This window comes from Mustela erminea, chromosome 6, assembly GCF_009829155.1.
Source record: "Mustela erminea isolate mMusErm1 chromosome 6, mMusErm1.Pri, whole genome shotgun sequence".
Lineage (NCBI taxonomy): Eukaryota > Metazoa > Chordata > Mammalia > Carnivora > Mustelidae > Mustela > Mustela erminea.
Window position 1 is genome coordinate 76,381,583 of NC_045619.1, and position 21,607 is coordinate 76,403,189.

Here is a 21,607-nt window from a genome sequence, read left to right on the forward strand (position 1 = left end):
GCAATAGGGTCCTTCAGGTGCATAGGTCTCTGCCAAACCCCTGGGAGTGGTGCCATCGTGGATCCAAGTTATAAAGGGTCTCAAATTTATACATTAGGTAGGATACACCTTTAAGAAAAAGAAACACACAGTTAGAAAATTGCTAGTGCTCCTCCCTGGAAGGAGTCTTTGCAAATCAAGATTCCCAAAGCTTAAACTTTACTTGTTTTAGGGTCAGTTCACTCTGGGTTGCCATTTATACATTTACCAACAACATTAGACAGTGTCTATTGATTGCCTACTCAGAAGCATGCCTACTCTACCTACAAATAAACGTCTCTTTTTCCCATTTACCTTCTAGTGTTAGTCGTGCTGTCGTGTTATTACATCGATAATCAAGGTTTATGACAGTCTCCCAAATTATGTTTGTCATTCTTTGTAGATTCTTTCCAAAGCCTAATAAATGGCAAATGCAATATTACTATATAAATTATATTTTCTATTGAATCAAATAATGTGGTTGAATGGCTAAAGAAGTATATGTAATCTTGTATCATTAAATTTTCCTACTTTAAGGGAAATCTTCCAAGCATCTTATACTTATGATATTCTTAATTTCTCTCTAGAATTTTTTAAAAAAGATTTTATTTATTTATTTGACAGAGAGATATCACAAGTAGGCAGAGAGGCAAGCAGGGAGAGAGGGGGAAGCAGACTCCCTGCTGAGCAGAGAGCCTGATTTGGGGCTTGATTCCAGGACCCTGAGATCATGACCTGGGCCAAAGGCAGAGGCTTAACCCACTGAGCCACCCAGGCACCCCTCTCTAGAATTCCTTTTTAAAACTTTTCCTGGATAAGAGTTTACTGGCCCTATTTCTTGAATCTTTGCTTTCCCTTTCTTGTATTTCTTTTATACTTCCCTGGATTAACCCTTCAAGTAATTTTTTATGCCGTTTTGTAAGAGGTAGAGTTTATGAATGCCCTTCAAAATTGAATGACTTCACAGACAATTGCTAGTTTCAGAAAGTGTTCTTTATGCAAAAATTTCAAAGACATGTTTAATTTAGTTGTCCTTTATGGATTTTAGCATAATAGCATGTCTTTAAGATAAGTTTCAAAGTAAATTATAGGAATGAAGGGAAGCGTGGTAGGCATAGTGAGGTAATGTTTAATTCATCTTAAAGTAAATAAGACCATTCTGAAATGGAGTCACCCTTTGTAATTGCTAAAAGGCATGCATTTATATGGGTAAAAGCAAAGAGGAAAGAGTAGACATTACACTATTCAACCAAAAGAGTTACAATTTTCTAAAAATCTAAACATTTTTCCTAAAGGGTTTTTCTTCCTTTTTTGTATTCTCAGTATTCAGGTTACGAACAGCCATGCCTTATGAACAATCAAAAACTGCTCCAAATTCATATCTCAGAATGACTTCAGCCATAGAATAAACACTCCTTCAACAATTCAATACACTAAAAGTAAATCACCCTTTCTTATTGAGGTTTTTCTGAAATAAATTGTTTATATTCTGCAAGCTGAGGAAAATAAGCCATTCTACTACATTTTAATACTCTTCAAAATACTACATTTACAGTATCTAATAAGATTATATTTTCATTCTGGAAATTTCCTTATATTTTCAACAATCATTACTGCTGGTGAAAGATGAGGATTCCATTCTATGTAACTTTTTATATATGTGTTCATGACTCATTGTTCTATGGGCACCCAATCATTCTAACTCTATCCCCCTCGTGGGAGAGAATGGGTTTGAGTAAACACAAGCTAACCTGCACAACATGATTGTTTTTTTGTGTACTTATTTTAAGTCCGAATTGCTGTCCCGTGGAGAATGATGCTTTTGCAATCGTCACGAGTAGGTTGAAGCAGGATTTAAGAACTGCTTTGGCACCCCCTGAGCTTTATGTCCATTTCCTATCCCTGACTTTCCCAGTACCTCACACTTTACCACTGTGGCCATTGTATCCATTGCTATTGTTTTTTAAGTCTATCCATCGATTTAGTACATAGCCCTGTGCTACGTCATATAAAGGAACACTAAAATACTGATAGAAATGCCCAAGTAGTTCATACTGAAGTGGAATTAGAGAATACTGATGCTGAATTGTGTGGTGTGGACGGACAATACAACAGGTATTTGGAGAAATAAATGGTCACTCTTGCTTGTAATTGTATATAATTTGGAGTTCTTTGGTTGCTAGTGAACAGGAACTGACTATAAAGGAAGAAAAAGAAAAGTTTTTTGGAAGGAGATCATGGTATCCTTACAAAATCTAGAGGAAGACTGAAGAGCTGCCCCAGGAAATGACATAATTCAAAGGTGGAGATGCCTGAGCTCCTTGTTTGTGTTGTTGCCCAGGAATAAGTATACTCCTTCTGTTTTTTTCCATGTTGTGTCACTTCACTCACATATCAAAATGTCAGGAGAGAAAATGTGACTGGATTTAAGTGAAGTAACAACTCCTTGACTGTGGGAGACAAGGGCACCTTGATTTACAACTCAAGAACTATACATGGACTCGTGCTTTTGCCTCTGATGGAGTGACACAACAACCAGCTGTTAGAAAGCAGCAGGCTGCAAATGACCTCTCTGTTCCTCATTGCACCTTTGTTCTTCATTTGGAATCAGAATACGACAATCCAAAGACTCCAAATCTAAACGTTTTTTCCACTATATTCACACCTGGAAACTGAATGATTCTTTTTACTATTTCAGATTAGTAAATGATCTCAAGCAACAGGTTTAGGATTGGAATTGTGGCCTAGATGTTTGATTTTGGATAAATTACTTCCTATAACCCCTCACTTTCCTGCATAGTCTGGAGATTGCAGCCCATTCATACAAGAACCTATCACAACAGATGCACAAGATACATGAAGGCATTTGTATTATTACTGAAGAAGCGAATGCATCTAGAATAGGCATAGCCAATGAAGCAGATAAAACTACTTTTCTGTTGGAGCACCTGGATGGCTCAGTGGGTTAAGCCTCTGCCTTTGGCTAGGTCATGATCTCAGGGTCCTGGGATCCAGCCCCGAATCAGGCTCTCTGCTCAGCGGGGAGCCTGCTTCCCCTTCTCTCTTTGCCTGCCCCTCTGCCTATTTGTGCTCTCTGTCAAATAAATAAATAAAATCTTTAAAAAAAAACCACAAAAAACTACTTTTCTATTAAATAAAATCTCTCAGACTTCGGTCCACACTTGCTAAAAATGATAATCCAATGCATCCCCTTCAAATTATTATTGAATGAGAGAAAGTATAATATTTTAAAGAGAAAGGAGAGAAAGGAAGACAGGAATTAGAGTTTTCTGAATTGGTTCCTGGGAAGAAAATTTTATATAACCTAGTCTTGTATTTTCAGATATGTTCACCCCCCTGTTTCTGTTTTGTTTTTTGTGTTTTAAGTTGATTGATGGTTTGGGGTCAAGTTTATAACAGTAAAACATGTCACCTGGTAATGGTAATTAGACTATTTGTGACTTCGATCAGTACTCTGTTACTATATTTAATGTTATATTCTAAAGTATCTCATTGGCAATCTGTACATTGTTATGTTCCAGCACTTAGAGTCCTGAAATCTAACAAGAGGCAAAGAAAGTCACTTTGTGCTGCTGGTGGTAATTACTACCTATTTTTATGATGAGAAACTAGGTTTCCTGCTACAAAATGAAGACAGGGAGACATACAGTGTCTAGGGGAGGCTCACTAGGTGTCTCTTGGTGCCATCATGCCTGGTGACAATTGTGGATGAAAAATTGCAGCGACCACAGCCTGACAAGCACAAGGAAATTAAGGGCCAGGGTAAGAGAATTCACAAATTGGCAGTGGAGAAAGGGGATAAATCATATCTACTATGGCCTTGGAATCAGATGCAGCATTGGGGGGACTTCCGTTTATTTCACTAACTTTCTTACGTTTGATCTTTACAATTCCAGCTCGCCACCATATTAAAGGGAATTCTGTAACTGATTGGACTTAATGGAAGGGAAAAAGAGACATGAGCAGCAGACAAAGAGAATGGGCTCCTGGGTGCCTCTTCTAATTCTCTTATTCTCATTTTAGTTGTGGAGACTAGCTCCCATGAAGCCCTCAAACAGATGCAATCAGGTACAGTTTGTGAGTACATTGCCTCGGGCTGACACTGAGCACCTCCTTCTTCCTGCTGGAGGGCTTCTATTATGCCTAGTCATTAGACATGACAGAATTCTCCCAGCATTCATGCTCCTGTAACTAAGAAGTTCAAAGGTGTTAATGCCCTGTGGCCTAGCCCTTGACCAATGGAGAAGGGAGATGACTGATAAATGCTTTCTCTTTTCTTTCCCTAGTGGATGATTCTGAGATGCATTTCATGAGGCTTTCAGATGTTCTTTGCAGGACTGAGGTTCCCATCATCCGAAAGTGGTTAGCCAAGTCAGTGAGCATTCCTCTACTAGTTTTCTCTTCTTCCCCATTTTTACTCTCTCTGACTCTTGATTGCTATTGCCTGGGATCACATTCCCAAATAAATTGCTCTCAAATACAGTTTTTTCTCAGTTGCTACTTTTGGAAAAAGCTGGAGTGAGATAAGAATATAATATGTGTTCATTGAAACTCTATTAGAAATTAACTGTGATTCAAGGTATGCTTTATTTTTCTCACTTGTTTTTAAACAGATAAACTTACTTGTTTCACAAATGAATTAAATAAATCTGGAATATTTTAAAGCAGATATCTGACATCTCATTTCATCTATAAACATATTAATATATATCTCTAATATATAAGGCTTGGGAAAACTGAACTAATAATTTCATTACCACATTCTTATAGTTAATAATGTTTTCTTAATATTATCTAATGCCTAATATATGTTTAGTTTTCCCTAATTGTCTCATAAGTGTCTTTTTACACTTAGTTTACTGGAGTCAGAATTGTAACAATATTACACATTATATTCGGTCTCTCTTAATCTTTAGCAATTCCTTCTTTCCTTCTTTCCTTTCTTCCTTCTCTTCCTCTCTCTTTCTTTCCATTTACTTATCAAAGAAATCAGATCATTTGCCCTGTAGAATTTTCCACATTCTAGGTTTGAATGATTGTTTCTTCAAAGTTCACTTTAAATACAAATCCTTTTTTAAAAATGTAAGCGTCATTCCTAGAAAGTTCGCTCTGCAAAATGTGTGTTCCTGATTCCTCTGGGAATGGTTTCCATCTCTGCTTCCTTGGTGCTGAATTTCTGATTTCCGACTTAGGAGTGCTTTGCATTCTCTAATGAGCAGAGGCAAAGGAAAGCTGATTTCCTGCTCACTTGGAGGAAAAAGTGACTTCTTGTATCTGTGCTGAAGATGTACTTCTGCACCGAGTTGTATTTAGTTATTTATATCACACCTCATTGCATAATTATTTGAGGTGTCATACAAACATAAATATAAATCAAGAAATTTAAAATAACATATAAAGAATTAAAGGCAAAAGGAACACTAAGGTAGGAAATATAAGTATAAAACTCAAGGTGTCACTAAACAGAATGATGGGCACAAAGATGCTTCATGTAAAACACTATTGGTTATTCTCTATGATCATAATGTATCAATGGTACCCTTGTTTTTTCACTACTGTATGCCAGGACTTATAACCATGTCCTGCCCATAGAAGGAGTCAAAAACTGGTTGTTGACCAACTACTTAACTATTTATGCCCAATCACATAGTTTCTATATGTGACTGGCTGAGGATATAATATGAACATAAATTTTATTACATATGCATTCTTGGTTTAGTCTTTCTGGGAATATGAAGACATCGAGAGTAGACAGCATGTAAGAATACGTTCAGTGGGTTTCAAAGGTTTAGGTTCAATCATTATTTAGGTTTATTATTCAATTCAATTATATTAGGTTTAATTATTATTAATAATAATAATAGTTTTTATTATAACATAAAAACTCAGAGTTACTGTCCTCCTACTTGAAATGCTCCTTCATAAATCAAACCTACTAAATACTGAGGTTTGACTTTGGTTAATTCTTAGGCAGGAAGGTTTGGTGTACTACAGAAGTCATTTCATTATATTTTATTTTATTTTTTTTTAAAGATTTTATTTATTTATTTGACAGAGAGATTACAAGTAGGCAGAGAGGCAGGCAGAGAGAGGAAGAAGCAGGCTCCCTGCTGAGCAGAGAGCCCGATGCGGGACTCGATTCCAGGACCCTGAGATCATGACCTGAGCCGAAGGCAGCGGCTTAACCCACTGAGCCACCCAGGCGCCCCCATTTCATTATATTTTAGACAGTTTCATTTTCTCCATTTTTGCAATCTGTCATATATGTATGCTCTGAGGAAAAAAAAATATTTGAGCTTTATTTAACATTCAGTTGGTTAAATATTTGTATGGACTTGAGTATAAAAACCACTGGCCACCACAATACCTTGATCTAAGTAATGGAACAAAGGGACAAGAGAATTTCAGAAAAGTTGATTACACTATCATGACATGGGGTTCCTGTCAGCAGCTCTCAGGCAAAAACCAAATGCTATGGTTGGTTTATTTGTTTGCTTCTTTTTTCCTTGCCTCCAGTGCCTGACAATGCTAAGAGTAAGAGGTGATTATTTTATTTTATATTTATGTAGTAATTTACATTTTAAAGGACTCATTTGTTGATATGTCAATTTTATTTAAACTTCCTGAAATCAATGGTTCTAATAAACAAAAGTGTAGATTCATTTTGCTCTAAAAATTAAAATTCTATTTTGTCTAAATTTTTTTGTCTGAATATTTTTAAAGAAAATTTCCGTGGTGTTTCAGTTTTTTTTTTTTAATTTTAGAAAATGGCCTATCTCTTGTTTTATAATGCCTTTAAATGAGCTCTAAATTATTTACTTTCTATTTAAAGTTGAGGCTTCATTCAGGCAAATATACAGTTCCAGTCTTAAGTATTCCCATGTCTCCTATGACCTTCAGCTGCAAATTACTTCTATGACCATAATCTGAAGACTGTTGTTCTTTGTTTATCACAGAATGTGTTTTTCCCAGTTACTAAAGTAAAATGTCAAGTCACCATTTCATTTTGAAGTGGCTCTTTATTCTTGCAGTGTTATTATAAATATAATATATATCAATATATTTATATGTATAAATCTAATTTTTTCTTTAATGGAAGGAAAACAGTAATTGTTATTTCCAGGATTTAGAAATAGCTTTCTCCCCTGTCCTTCACTTGAACCTAAACCTATGAAACCCACTGAACGTATTCTTACATGCTGTCTACTCTCGATGTCTTCATATTCCCAGAAAGACTAAACCAAGAATGCATATGTAATAAAATTTATGTTCATATTATATCCTCAGCCAGTCACATATAGAGACTATGTGATTGGGCATAAATAGTTAAGTAGTTGGTCAACAACCAGTTTTTGACTCCTTCTATGGGCAGGACATGGTTATAAGTCCTGGCATACAGTAGTGAATAATTATTAATATTATTAATTATTAATAATAATTATTATGTTATAATAATGGACATATATTTAAGGCAAAACAAGTTTAGTTGATTCAGTTCACTTCTTTATTCATTAATTCAACAAATTTATCTTGCTCACTACTATATCCAAATACTGTGCTTAGTTCTAGGATCACAGAGGAAAATGAAACATACTCCTTTCCCTCAAGATTTGACAGTTTAGTAGAGGAAATAGAAATAAATCTGGGATTACAATTTACTCTGATATAAACTGAGTTAGAAAGAGGTATGTAAAGGCAGGTTTATGTGAGCAAATAGGAGTATAAAAGTTGGCCTGAGGTTATGCCTGGGGAGGTGGGGGTAAGAACAAAGAACCCTTCTTGTGGATAGTGGTACCCTAACTTATTTTTAATGGATAAAGGAAAAGTGAGAAAAGTATTCTAAGAAAAGGAAAACTGCATTATATATTGAAGGAAATCTAATTAATTCCATTTGGCTGGGGTGAAAGGTGATTATTCGGAATGATTGGAGTGGAGGATATATGGAAAGTGGGAAACAGTATGAGAATCTTGAGGCAAGTTTAAACTCTATTTTGAGAGGCATTGATGGATTTTTTAAAATTTTTATTATGATGGAATTATTTTTTAAAGATTTTATTTATTTGAGAGAAAAAGACAGAGGGAGCACAAGCAGGCGGAGAGGCAGAGGGAGAGAGAGAAGCAGACTCCTTGCTGAGCTGGAGGTCTGACATGGGGCTCAATGCCAGGACCTAGAGATCACTGACCTGCTCTGAAGGCAGATACCCAACATGTGAACTATCACCCTCGATAGGCAAGGACAAGAAGAAGCCCCAGTTCAGATGTATCTTTTCTCTCTTTATTTCCGCCAGTCTACACACTTATATATGTTTACATGACCAATCAGCGAGCAGGGTACAGGAGGGAGCAAATCAGGCTGTACACCTAAACGAACAACTTTGCTAGCAACCAATGCTGTTTACTTCCTCTTTTGGGCATTCCTCTTAGTCTCACGAGGCAATCCTATCCTGGCAACTAGTCAGGCACCATCTTTTAATGGCGGAGGCCGCCCTGGCCAGGGGCCTGCCTCCGACAGTGAACCACCCAGGTGCCCTGAGAAGAACTGATGGATTTTTTGAGTGAAGATGTGACATGATCAGATTTTAAAACTAAAGAGATGACTCTGGAGCAGTATGGAGATTCTAAGTGAGTGACTGGGCAACTGGTTGGAAGCTATTGCAGTAAACCAGCTCTGAACATAAGGCACAGCATGATGAGGGAGGCTCGTCATAAACAGTGTAGGGAGAGAACTTGATGGGACCGGTAGCTGATGCTGTGTAGGAGGGTAAGTAAAAGAAGTCAAGGGTGGTGCTCAGACTTGAACAACTGGGTGAATGGTGGTGCCTTTCACTGAGATAAGAAAACATTTAAGGAGTGGAGGATTGGAGAGAAAATACAGAACTGAATTTTGAACTGAGTTCGAGATGTGCTATCCACTTATAGAGTTTAGTAAGGAGTTGGAACAGGAAACATCAACAATTGAGAAGAGGACAGGGAAAGAAAAGTCCATGAGAGAAAGTGAAGAGAACTGAGAAACACGGAGAACTCAGAGAGCAGAGTGTCACATAGGCCGCTGCAGGAAAGATTCAAGAGTAAAAATCCATAAAATCATCACAAGCAGAGAGAGGTCAAGTAAGAAAACAAGATGTGCCCATTGGCCTTCGTTGCCTCAGCATGGGCAATTTCAGTAGAAGCCACATTCTACTAGATGAAAGAGGGAATCATGGTGAGAAAGTGACGATGGGATGTCAGTCCCCTGTAAAGAAGTCAGGCTGTGAAGTGTAGTAGAGATCTTAAATATTAGCAGGGTGGACCTAGGAGAGGTAAGAAAAAGAATTTTGATTTTTGATTTTTATATTTTCAAAGCATGAAAATATCGGGGGGAGAGAACCTACAAAATTTGAAGATAAAGACGCTGAAGAGAAAATGATTGATAGCCAGTCCCTAAGGAGGACAAAAGACCAGGCTTAAAGAAGGAATGGCATGAAGGGAGAGGACAAACTGAAGAAATTTGAGCTTAACTGGATAATTCTCTTAGTCAAGTGCATGGCTATGTTTGACCTGTCTGCTATGGTCAGGTAGACATGATGTTGGAGTTTGATGTCTTGTCAAGAAAGAAGAAACAGGAGCAGCTGGCACCACAATAAGAAAACATAGTGGATGGGTTATTGATTATCTTAAAATATCTTGTAACAACTTCTGTCTAATACTTCCAAAGAGCTATTAATAATCTTACCCATTAAAAAAAAAACACTGTCATTCTTACTTAATGAAAATATATTCTCTGCTACAGCTGAGAACATCTCTGCTACAGCTTATCAACATCTGTCCACGCCTTATGGAAGAGTTTGTTTTCCAAATGAAACTAGAATAACAAGCCTGACATTTAATATACTTAATATGCAGTCTGTCTCATGATGCATCAATGAACTTATTTTCAATAGGAAATCTGGATGAAAATCTTTGGGTTGTAAAAGGAAATTACAAGTATAAATATATTTTAAATATAGTTCCACAAATAAGTGCCATGAATTTATTAACAGGGTTACTAGTTCATCTGAAGCCTTATGATAGCATCCTTTATTGGAGGTATGATTTTACTTTAATAATAAAAGGTATTTTGTAGATTTGATTATATGTTTGAATTTTTACTTTAATAATAAAAGGTACTTTGTAGATTTGATTATATGTTTGAATTTTCCATTGAATTATTTATATAAAAGTCATCTGCTATCACGATTTCCTAATGATGTGAATGCATTTAATGGCATTGAACTGTACATTTAAAAATGGTTAAAATGATCAATTTATGTTATGTATATTTTACCACAATAAAAATGTCATTTGCTATATAATTTAATATTATGTAGGTTGGACAATTTCTTTATTGTAAAAATATAATATGGATAGTGAATTAGAAACTTCGATGTTGCAATGAAAGGGCAGTTGAGTGTTAAACAGTAGGCAAGCACATCAGAGAAAGGTCAGATAAGAATGAATGTCCCTACCCACCTCTATTACCCTCTGTTGGTGTGCTTTAAGAAAATATATTTTTAAAATTCTGCCCACAAAGCCCCATAGCTAATGAGAACTATGACTTAAGAAGAATGTAATTTTTCATAAATTAATCAAGGAAAATATGAAAGGAAACACAGGCATTCACCAAAAAGCTGATCCCTCTCCTGGGAAGCTTCCTCTCCTTGTTATCTTGGAAGGTAACATGGTTGGCAAGAGTACACATTTGACACATTTAGGATTTAGAAACCGAATATTTGAGCTATGGGGTTTGTTTCAGTCCATTTAGGTTGCCATAACAGACCCAAAGAAATTTGGGTAAGGACAGACTCATCAGCAATTACTCTCCATTCCTCTAATCCCCCACTTACCATAGGCAATCCTTGATTTACTTTCAATTTTTATAGCTCTATCATGGGTATTTCTTACAAATGAGATCATATAACACATGGCCTGATTGGCTTCTTTCACTTAGCATAATGTTTTCAAGTTTCATCTACATTATAGCATGTATCAGTACTTCGTTTCTTTTTGTTGCCAAATAATATCCCATTTGTGGATATATCACATTTTATTTATCCATTAATCTGATAATGGACATTTGGGTTGTTTCTACTCTTTGGGTATTGCGAATAATGCTGCTGTTGAGTATTAATGTCCATGTTTTTGCATGGATATATGTTTTCGTTGGGGGAGGCATTTTTCCTAGAAGTGGAATTGCTGATAATTTTATGTTTAACCTTTTGTGGAATGCCAGATTGTTTTCCAAAGTGGCTGCACCATTTTATTTATTTATTTTAAAAAATATTTTATCTATTTATTTCGCAGACAGAGATCACAAGTAGGCAGAGAGGCAGGCAGAGAGAGGAGGAAGCAGGCTCCCTGCTGAGCAGAGAGCCCGATGCAGGGCTTGATCCCAGGACTCTTGGGATCATGACCTGAGCTGAAGGCCAAGGCTTTAACCCACTGAGCCACCCAGGCGCCCCAGTGGCTGCACCATTTTAAATTCCTACCAAAATATGAGGGTATTCTAATTCCTCTGCATTTTTGCTGACACTTGTTACTGTCTTTTTATTTTAGTCATTATCATCATTCATCTCCACATGATTTTGATTCATATACATTTGAAGGCTAATGATTTTGAGCATCTTTTAATATGTTTACGGGGCATTTGCCCATTTTCTTTGGAGAAATGCTATCATTTGTTGAGTTTTAAATTGGATTATTTATGTTATTGAATTGTAATAGTTGTTCATAAATAGAAAGACTAGTTCTTTGTCCGTATATGATTTGCAAATATCCCCCCCCCCCATTCTGTGGGTTGTTTTTTCACCTTTTTGTTGTTATTCTTTAAGGCAAAAAATAATTTAATTTTGATGAATTCCATTTGATATGTCAGTTTTCTCTTTTGTCATTTGTGCTGTGGTGTCATACCTAAGAAGACTTTGACTAACCCAAAGCCATGAAGATTGACTCCTCTATTTTCTCCTAAGAGTTTTATACTTTTAACAAATAAATGTAGGCTACAATCCATTTTGAATTGTCTTGTGTGTGTATGGTGAGGGAAACATCAACTTCATTCTTTTGTGTGTGGATATCCTGCTATCCTAGTATCATTTGTGAAAAGGCTATTCTTTCAAAACATTGCTCTTCTTTTACAAAATTATTTTGGCTCTTCTGAGTCTCTTAAATTTCTACATGAATTTTAGGATTAGCTTATCAGTTTTTGCAGAAAAGCCAGATGATGTTTTGAAGAAGAATTGGATTGAACCTATATGCCAGTGTGAGTACCCCCTGCCATCATAACAATATAACTATGAGCACAGGATGTCATTCCATTTATTTATATTTTGTAGTTTTCAGTATATACAAGTCCTACATTCCTCTTACTAAATTTATTCTTAAGGATTTTATTCTTTTTGATGCTATTGTAAAATGGAATTGCTTTCTTTATTCCATTTTCAGGTAGAACATTGCTAATGCATAGAAATACAGTTGAGTTTTGTATGCTGACATTGTACTTAAGTAAATATAGAAAATATAGAAAATTTATTTCATTCTCTTTTATGTGGCTTTTTATACAGTTGTATGTTTTTATGACCACCTTCATAATCATGATTCTTAGAAATCTGAATGATCTGAATGATGATTTAGCAGGTTACCTAGCTGCCTTTCATATAAATCTTGCACCTACTAATGCCTTATATCAGACACTGGCATGTTGGTTTAGGAAAGGGGCTCCCCAAATCTGACAGCTCTTCAGAAATACCTGGGGAATTTAAAAATATCCGTTATCTCTCTTTTCATTCTAGACTGAATCAGAATCTTTGGGAATGGAGACTGGATTCTGTGCTTTAAAAAATACACTAAGTTAATTTGATGCAGTCTATCTGTGAGTTTTTATTTAGGAAACACTATGTTAAGTACAATTCTGTGAGGCAAATATATTCTTGCTTTAATAACTCACCTTGGTGCATCTATTAGAAAAGCAGTTTATTGATTCATCCAAACATTTCTCACTGTTTGCAATGAAAAAACAAAAACAAAAACAAAAGAACAAACAAAATAGTGAGCCAAATTAAATTCCCTGGTTTCAGGTAGCTGATATTTGAGTGTGTGGGGGGCGGGGAGTCAGACAATGAACAAGTAAATGGCAAGAAGGAATGTAAAGCAGGCTAAGGGTTTAAAGGATGACAGGGGCAGTTACAGACTGCGGTCAGGGAAGGCCTTACTGTAAGGGGATATTTAAGCAGAAACCTAAAGGAAGAAAGAAAATGAGTCATGAAAATGCTGAAAAAAAAATGTCCAGTGCAGAAAGATTAGAGAGTGCAAAGATCTATGGAGGAAGAGGACGCTTAAAGCTTTCAAGAACAAGAAGGTCAGTGGATTTGAGGAGGGTGAGCCACTGAGAAAATGATAGCAAATGAGATAGAGAGGTGAGGACATTCCACATGACGCTGCGTGGGATGAGATCCATGCAAGGTGTGTCCAGAAGGGTAACAGGATGTGATTTAGAGTGTTAGGTGGAGAACAGATAAAAGAACAGCGGGTAAAGGACTGTGACAGTGGTCTAGTGTAGATCTCAGTATGTGGTCTAAGGAACCCCAGAGGAATACCAAGAACCTTTCAGGGGTCCCTGAAGTCAAAATTATTTTAATGGAAAATAAGATATTGTTTGTCTTTTTCACTGTATTGACTTCTGTACTGATGGTGCAAAGGCAGTAATAAGGAACATACTGGCCCCTTTCATGAATCAAAACAGTGGCACCAGACTCTACGAGTAGCCACTGTATGCTCCACAACCACAAACTCACATTAAAAAAAAAAAAAAAAAAGTAAAGGGGCACCCAGGTGGCTCAGTCATTAAGCATCTGCCTTCAGCTCAGGTCATGATACCAGGGTCCTGAGATCGAGCCCTGCATCAGGCCTCCTGCTCAATGGAGAGCCTGCTTCTCCCTCTCCCTCTCTGGCTTGCCCTGCTTGTGCTCTCTCTCTCTCACTGTCTCTCTCTGTCAAATAAATAAATAAATAAATAAATAAATAAATAAATAAATATTAATATATTAAAAAAATAGGCTCCTTCACTTAAGTATATCCTTGATGAAGTAGTAGACATTACTTATTAAATATCAAACCTAGAGTACATTTTTAAAAATTTTTATTTATTTATTTGAGAGAGAGAGAGAAATAGTGAGACAGAGAGCATGAGTGGGGAGGAAAGGGAGAAACAAGCTCTCTACTGAGCAGGGAGCCCAACATGGGGTTTGATTCTAGGACCCTGGAATCATGACCTTAGCTGAAGGCAGATGCTTAACCAACTGAGCCACCTAGGCACCCCTCTAGAGAACACTTTTGTTAATAATTCTGTATTGTGAAATGGGAAGTGCACATAAAGCTCTTTTGCTGTTTATGAAAGTATGATGGTTGTCTAGAAGAAAAACTTTTGTGCAAGTTGCTAGTTAAACTTGTCACCTTTTTTTACTGAACAGAACATCATTCAAAGAACACTGATAGGCAAACTATATTCAGACTTGGCAAATATTTTCCTGAAAATGAACAAAGTAAGTTTGCTACTTCAGAGAAAACAGCTAAAATATTCGCTGGCACTGGTTAGCTTTGATTTTGAAGGAGGCACTAAATTTTGGAAAATGGCTGTCTATCAGCAAGAACTTGATGGTTCCCAATACTTCAAACATTTTAATGAGATTGTGGTGATAAGTAAAACTATGCCACTCTTTTTAACTGATTTTTTTTGGAAATATAGTTATTGTTATAAATGTTATTTATTTATCATTGTTATTTTTCAAAGAGTAGTAAATTATAACATAGGCTTTCAGTAGGACAAATACTGCATGATTCCACTTACATGAAGTATCTGAAATAATCAATGTGAAGAACAGAATGGTATTAATGGAGTCTAGGAGCAGAGGGAAATGGGTAGTTGCTACTCAACTGCTATAAAGTTCCATGTGTGACAGGTGATTAAGTTCTATAAATCTACTCTATAACTTTGTGCCTATAGTTAACCACATTATACTGTACACTTAAAAATTTTTTAAAAGGGTAGATCTTGTGTTAAGTATACTTACCATAGTAAAAAAAGGAAAAGGAAAAGGAAAAGGAAAAAACAAAAGACCAGAGTCAAAGTCACTTGTGACTTTGGGAAATTAATTTAATCTCTTTGGGATTCAATTTCTTTATCTGCACATGAAGAAAATATCAACAAATCTATAGGCTTGTTGTGAATATTAAATAAGAGGTGGTAAAATATTTAAAGAACACAGTATAATTATAAGCATATAAATGGTACATTATAATAGTGTCTTTATTTAAATATTCCTTCTTTTCAAGATTCTTTAAGTTTTTCTCCAGCATTATGTCAAACATTGGAAACAAAGTGTCTGCACTATGATGATTTAGATATGCGTTTTCTATGTTACAATATATTACAATATGTTTCCTTAAACTTTATAGAGATTATTTACCTGATATTTACTAGGGACAAATGAAAAGGACAAAGTAATATCTAATATGTGTAACTGAATTCATTTAACACAGTTCTAAATCTCAAAATATAGGTGGATAAAATTTAAAACCTTTACTAATCAAATATTAAATCCCTGAGGCAGATACAGGCAATCATCCATTCATTCATTCACTCATTCATCCATTCATGCATTCATTTCTTTATAATAAATTCACCAAGACCATACTTTGAGTTAGGTACAGCTAGGTACTCGTAATTCAAAGATAAGTACTACAAATTGCCTCCAAACAATTTATGATTGCTGAGTGAGAATCACAAATTCAAATGAGCCAATGGAGTATTTTGGAAGCATGTAGTAAAGTGTAGAGTAGAAAGACGGAGTACCAAGGATAGTAGGTTATTCTGCCTGTGGGAGATGAATGGCAGCCAGAGGAGGTTATCGAGGAGGTGATGGGCTCAATCTGAAAACGTATGTATTTGCCTGGTAGATTTTGGCAGTGGGGGTTGAGGAGAGCATTCTAGGGAGAGAAGACAATTTAAGCAAAGTCACAAAGGTATGAAATAGCAAGACATATTTTAGGGTATGCTGTTAAGTTGCACATGATGGGAAGAGAATTTAAAGATAGGTGGTAAGATAAAAGCTATGGTTGGGGGCTTGGGTGGGTTAGTTGGTTAAGCCTCCGACTTTGGCTCAGCTCATGATCTCGGGGTCTTGGGATCAAGCCCTGTGTTGGGCTCCCTGCTCAGTGGGGAGTGTGCTGCTCCCTCCATCTGCCACTCCCTCTGCTTGTGTTCTCTCTCTGTCTCCCAAGTAAATAAAGAAAACCTTAAAAAAATATATAAGCTATGGCAAGAACAGGGGAAGCCCTATATGTTTCCCTATAAGTGAGCCACTAAAAGACAAAATAAAGATCCGTATCTACTCTCTGGCTCCATTCAAGTCCATCTAAGATATATTTCCAGGAATAGTGGTGCAGATTTCAAAAGTGTTTTTTAAATGAAATTTTAAAAGCTCTAAAGTACTTAAAAACAATCTGATACCTACTTCAAAAGATGCTTGAGTATGATCGGGAGATTTCCAAACACTGGACTAGAATTTATCTTTGTGATTCTCAGCCTTTTGCTGGCAGTTCCATGATGAACATCTGCTTGAATCATTTTAGTTTTTATGAAATTGTGCTGATCCGCAGAGAGAAACACATATTGTCGGTTTAGTTCCAACATGTAGTTTCTTCCTAAGATTTTGAAAAAAGAACAAAAAAAGTTATTAAGTTGATGTGGTACTTAAGAGACTTAAAACATCAATGCAAAGAGAGGTCTAGGGTTGAGCATTTGAAGATATTTATAACTTCCATGCACAAGGAAAAAGAACTCAAACACCTTCCCAGAGTTAATTCAAAATCAGAGACCAAAATAAGGATGTTAATATATTTTGGAGAGATTCTTTCTTGGCTCTATTTTCCACTGAACAAGAGATTAATCTTTATAGCAAACAAGAGAAAACAACAACAAAAACATCAATAAAACAACTTTAGAAAACGATATAACTGTATTATCCTTATGCATGAAAAGTTTTGTGAAGGCCTCAATGATGTACAGTAAGTTGAGCTGAATATATGTAGCAAGACAGCTCACTTACACAGGGAAAATGTTATAAAAAAGAAAAGGAAAAGACATGTTGATATAAGATAGTGTGTTCCACCACTTTGAAGCTCTTCCTTTAGATCTTATATTCCTCCATCACCGGCCTACTGAGGTAATAATCAGAAATATCAGTGTTTCTTATTGTGGAGGAAAAATCCCTACAGGAACATTGAATAGCTAAGTAGAATGATATCTGAAATATATGTTATAGGCGGGCATAGTTGTTCCTTCAAAAATAAATAGTGGATGTTCATCCATTTATTGCTGGTAATTAATGAAAAATTAACTCAAGGATAAACAAATTGACCAATGAAATAGAAAAAGGAGTCAGATCCATGTATAATTGAAACTTTATTTATGACAGTTACTCTTGCAGATAACTATAGATAGAAAGACCTTTCAAAACAGATTGTTGGAATAGCTGATTATGCAAATGAAAAATATTGAAAACGAAACGCTACCTTACATAAATAATGTACTAATTGTCTATTACTGTGTTACAAAGAAGCCCCCAATGTAGGGCTCCAAACCATAATAAGTATTGATTTCACACAGTTTGTATAGGTCAGAAATTCATGAGCAGCTTATTTGGTAATTCTGCCGCAGAGTCTCTCATGAGGTTCCAGTCCAAATGTTAGTCTTGTGTTAAAGTTTTCTGAAAACATGGCTGAGACAGGAGAATCTGCTTCTAGGTCGATTGTCTACATGGCTATTATCAACGAGTTTCTCACTGGCTCTTGGCCAGGGAGGTCAGTTTCTAACTACATGGACTACTTTATAGGGCTATTCGAGTGTTCTCACGAGATGGCACCTGGCTTCTCCCATAGTTAGTAATACAAGAGGGAGAGAGCAAAATGGAAACAGCAATTACTTTTATTATCTAGGCACAGAAATCAAATACCATCAATTCTTTTAAAAAATACTATTCATTTGATAGAGAGAGCAGGGGGTAGGAGCAGAGGAGGAGGGATAAGCAGACTCCCTGCTGATCAGGGAGCAGGACGTGGGGCTCAATCCAGGGATCATGACCTGAGCCAAAGGGAGATGCTTAATGGACTGAGCCACCCAGGTGCCTACAAATACCATCATTTCTGTGCATCCTATTTATTATCCAGGTTAGCCTTATTCAATGTTGGGAGATAACACACAAGGGTATGAAAACAGGCAGAGATTTTGGGAGGTGGTCCTGGAAACTGCTTACCACATGCACAAATTAATTATAGATGGGTTAGAGAATTCTGTAATACTTTTATAAACAATCTATGAAAATATCCTTATGATCTCAAGGCACAGGTTTCTCAAACAAGAAGCAAAATGCTCCAATTATAAAGGACAAGATTAATTAATTCAATTACGTTAGAAATAAGGCTTCTTTGTATCAAAGGACAGTATACAGAAAGTGAAAACCAATCGCAATTAGAAGATATTGCAGCAAATTTAATTAAAACATGTTAATATTTAGAATATATATAGAACTGCAAACCAATACTAAAAAGATAAAGAAGAGAAAAATGAACAAAATACTTGAGCAAGTTCCTCACAGAAGAAAGAATGCCCTATAAACATGAAAAACGGTCAGCTTCATTAATAATCAAGATAAAGATAATTATAGCCAAAGTATGATGCAATCAATTTGATTTCACATCCATTTGATTTGCAAAAACTAAAAAATCTGGGAATATCAACTCATGATGATGTGGAGCTATGGTAACCCTTACACATGGCTGGCAGATGCGTAAAGGGTAGAACCAATTTGGACCATAATTTAGCATTATGTAGTAGAGTTGACAATAATTCCTCTCCTGAAAAAAATCATATGTGCATATATATACACACACACATATATATATATACATATATATATACATGTATATGTGTGTGTACACACACACACATTAAAAAACATGTACAAGTATATGGAAACAGTTCAAATGACCAACAGTAGAATGGATAAATAAATTATAGGATATTTATACTACTATACAGCTGGGGGAGGGTGGGTGTAAAGCTGAAGGGAGTTAAAAAAAAAAAAAACAGAGAGACACTAGACACTAGATCATATTTGAATGCCCATCAGTAAGGAGGGGAAGATTGGTGATATAAAGAGAGAGGTGGCCCCTTCCATTTCTTCATTTTACATGACGGGTGAGGTAAAAGTGGTGTGTATTTATTTTAAAAATATTTGTTATTTACCTACTTCTGCCAGACCCTGTTGTTGATTACAAGGGATGCAGATAGACTTGAAAATTGGGTGAAGGAATTTGTAAAAGCTTCCATTTCCTTCCAAGGAAGGTGGTAAAGTCATCTCATGAGATGAGTAATATTGTTACACATGTATCTGATAAAGAATATTGAGGTTTAACACCACAAGTGCCCAGAACATAATGCCCCATCAGAAGGAAACTGATCATTGAGAGACAGGCAATGGAAGGGATCTTGCGGATATATTTGCCCCTGCCATCCCCTGGCTATTTGGAGATGTAGAAAGTCTACACGTCCTGTGATACTTCTGTTGTGCGTCCTACTAAGACTACAACCAGGTCAGTAATGAACCCCTTTATGTTTTCCTTTCTTCCCTCCCGGCTTCATTTTTCTTTTTATCTCCTTCTTGCTTCCCTGGAATTTGACTCTTGATAAAAACAACACAGCTTTATACATGCTCTGTCTTCCAGGGTACTCAGGGGAAGATAAAATTAATTATTTCTTGCTGAATTTGGAGGATCCAGTAGCAATTCAGGAAGGGGAGGGCAGGGAAGAGATGAGACAGAAGTGAGAAGATGAGAAAGGAGCCAAATGAATCACATGAAGCCAGGTTTTTATTTTATTTTATTTTTTTTTGGAATGAAGTAGCAGTGAAAAATCCCCAGCAGTGGATAGGACGCCTGACATATCTTTAATAACTAGAATGTTTATTATTAGATATAAGATGATCTTCCTTTAAAGTCCCTCCTACCCCTCTCACTTTCCCAAATTTAGTAAGTTATATACATACATATATATTTTATTATTTTTTCTTATTTTGTGGCACTATAATAAATGACTGTGTTTCATATCTGGGTTAACATGACCTATAACAGAAATGGTATTATCAGGTGGAAAGGTTATTCATCAGCTAAGCTAACTCAAAGAGCAAAACGTTAGAAGCCAGAAGGACCAAGAAAATGTTAGACCTAGGTAATTTCCAGAAAATTGGAGAAAAGTTTTATACTGACCCAGGCATGGAATGGAATGATGGAGGAAGTTTGATTTAGACATTAGGGGGACTGGAGATCCCACAGGTCACCTGGGCTATATATAAAACACCTATATTGTCCAGCAATGGTTGTCATCAGGGGCTACTACTGCAATGATACTGATTTTTAGAAGTCACTTTAAATAAATAAGTAAATAAATACAGAAGTCTTTTATTAAAAAAAGATACACTTATTTCTTTAATCAATAAGGGTTTCTGACACTATTTATTGATGTTAGAATTGAATTACGGATGCTTCTTCCAGATATGAGGTTTTGTTGCTATGACTGTTGATATTTGGGAACTGCCATTTGAGACCATTTATTCAGTTCTGGGCAGCTGTATTAGGGATGCCATAAGCTGTTCACAAGAATCTTCAATTTCATAAAGGGAGTAGTTGGAGATGTCCATGCTTATTTTTTATAGGTAGTGTGACTATTTTAAATAGAGCAAAAAAAGCACTATGTCTACTAAAAAGATAATACTGTAAAAGTTAGAAGTTATTTCTTCTTGTTCTGGTAGATATTTCTACTTTCTAATTTATTAAACAAACAATCATTTCTAAGATTACACTCATATGCACTTATCATGTATAGGAAAGAAACCGAGAAAAGTCTTTCTAAAACCTTTCTTTTTTTTTTTTTTAAAGATTTTATTTATTTATTTGACAGAGAAAGATTACAAGTAGGCAGAGATGCAGGCAGAGAGAGAAAGGAGGAAGCAGGCTCCCTGCTGAGCAGAGAGCCCGATGTGGGACTTGATCCCAGGACCTTGAGATCATGACCCAAGCCGAAGGCAGCAGCTTAACTCACTGAGCCACCCAGGCGCCCTCTAAAACCTTTCTTAAGTCACACTTCTTGCATGTCAATGAAGCTCACAGATATCTGACATTTCCTAAATCAAAGTGACAGTGACACTGCCTGTCATTTTTAGCATGATTCAAAATAGCTCAGATATGAGTAGTGCAGGACAGCTATACATACTCCTCTTGCAAATAATTTATGTGAGACAAATATACTTTATTTTTAATGTTTTGATTGAGAAAAGATTTTTTAGTGATACTGCAATGACCTAAGGTCATAAAGTCCTGCAAATCAAATCAAATAAAATTTTTAAAAGTTTCAGTTGTTATATTTATCTAGAAATTTATGTGATTTAGCAATTTGTTTTATGCCGATCAGTAGGTGGAAAAACATCTTTCCATTTTTCACTAA

General features: G+C 36.0%; 1 long non-coding RNA gene across 3 annotated transcripts in view; it reads right to left on the minus strand.

The window, feature by feature from the left end:
• Nucleotides 1-21,607, minus strand: part of LOC116593491 — a 51,555-nt gene that overhangs the window by 5,383 nt on the left and 24,565 nt on the right. For all 3 annotated transcript variants that reach the window (XR_004286906.1, XR_004286907.1, XR_004286908.1), the window contains exons 2-3: nucleotides 16,563-16,752; nucleotides 334-435 (exon numbers count right to left, since the gene is read on the minus strand). This is a non-coding gene — a long non-coding RNA (uncharacterized LOC116593491). The remainder of the gene's footprint in view (nucleotides 1-333; nucleotides 436-16,562; nucleotides 16,753-21,607) is intronic.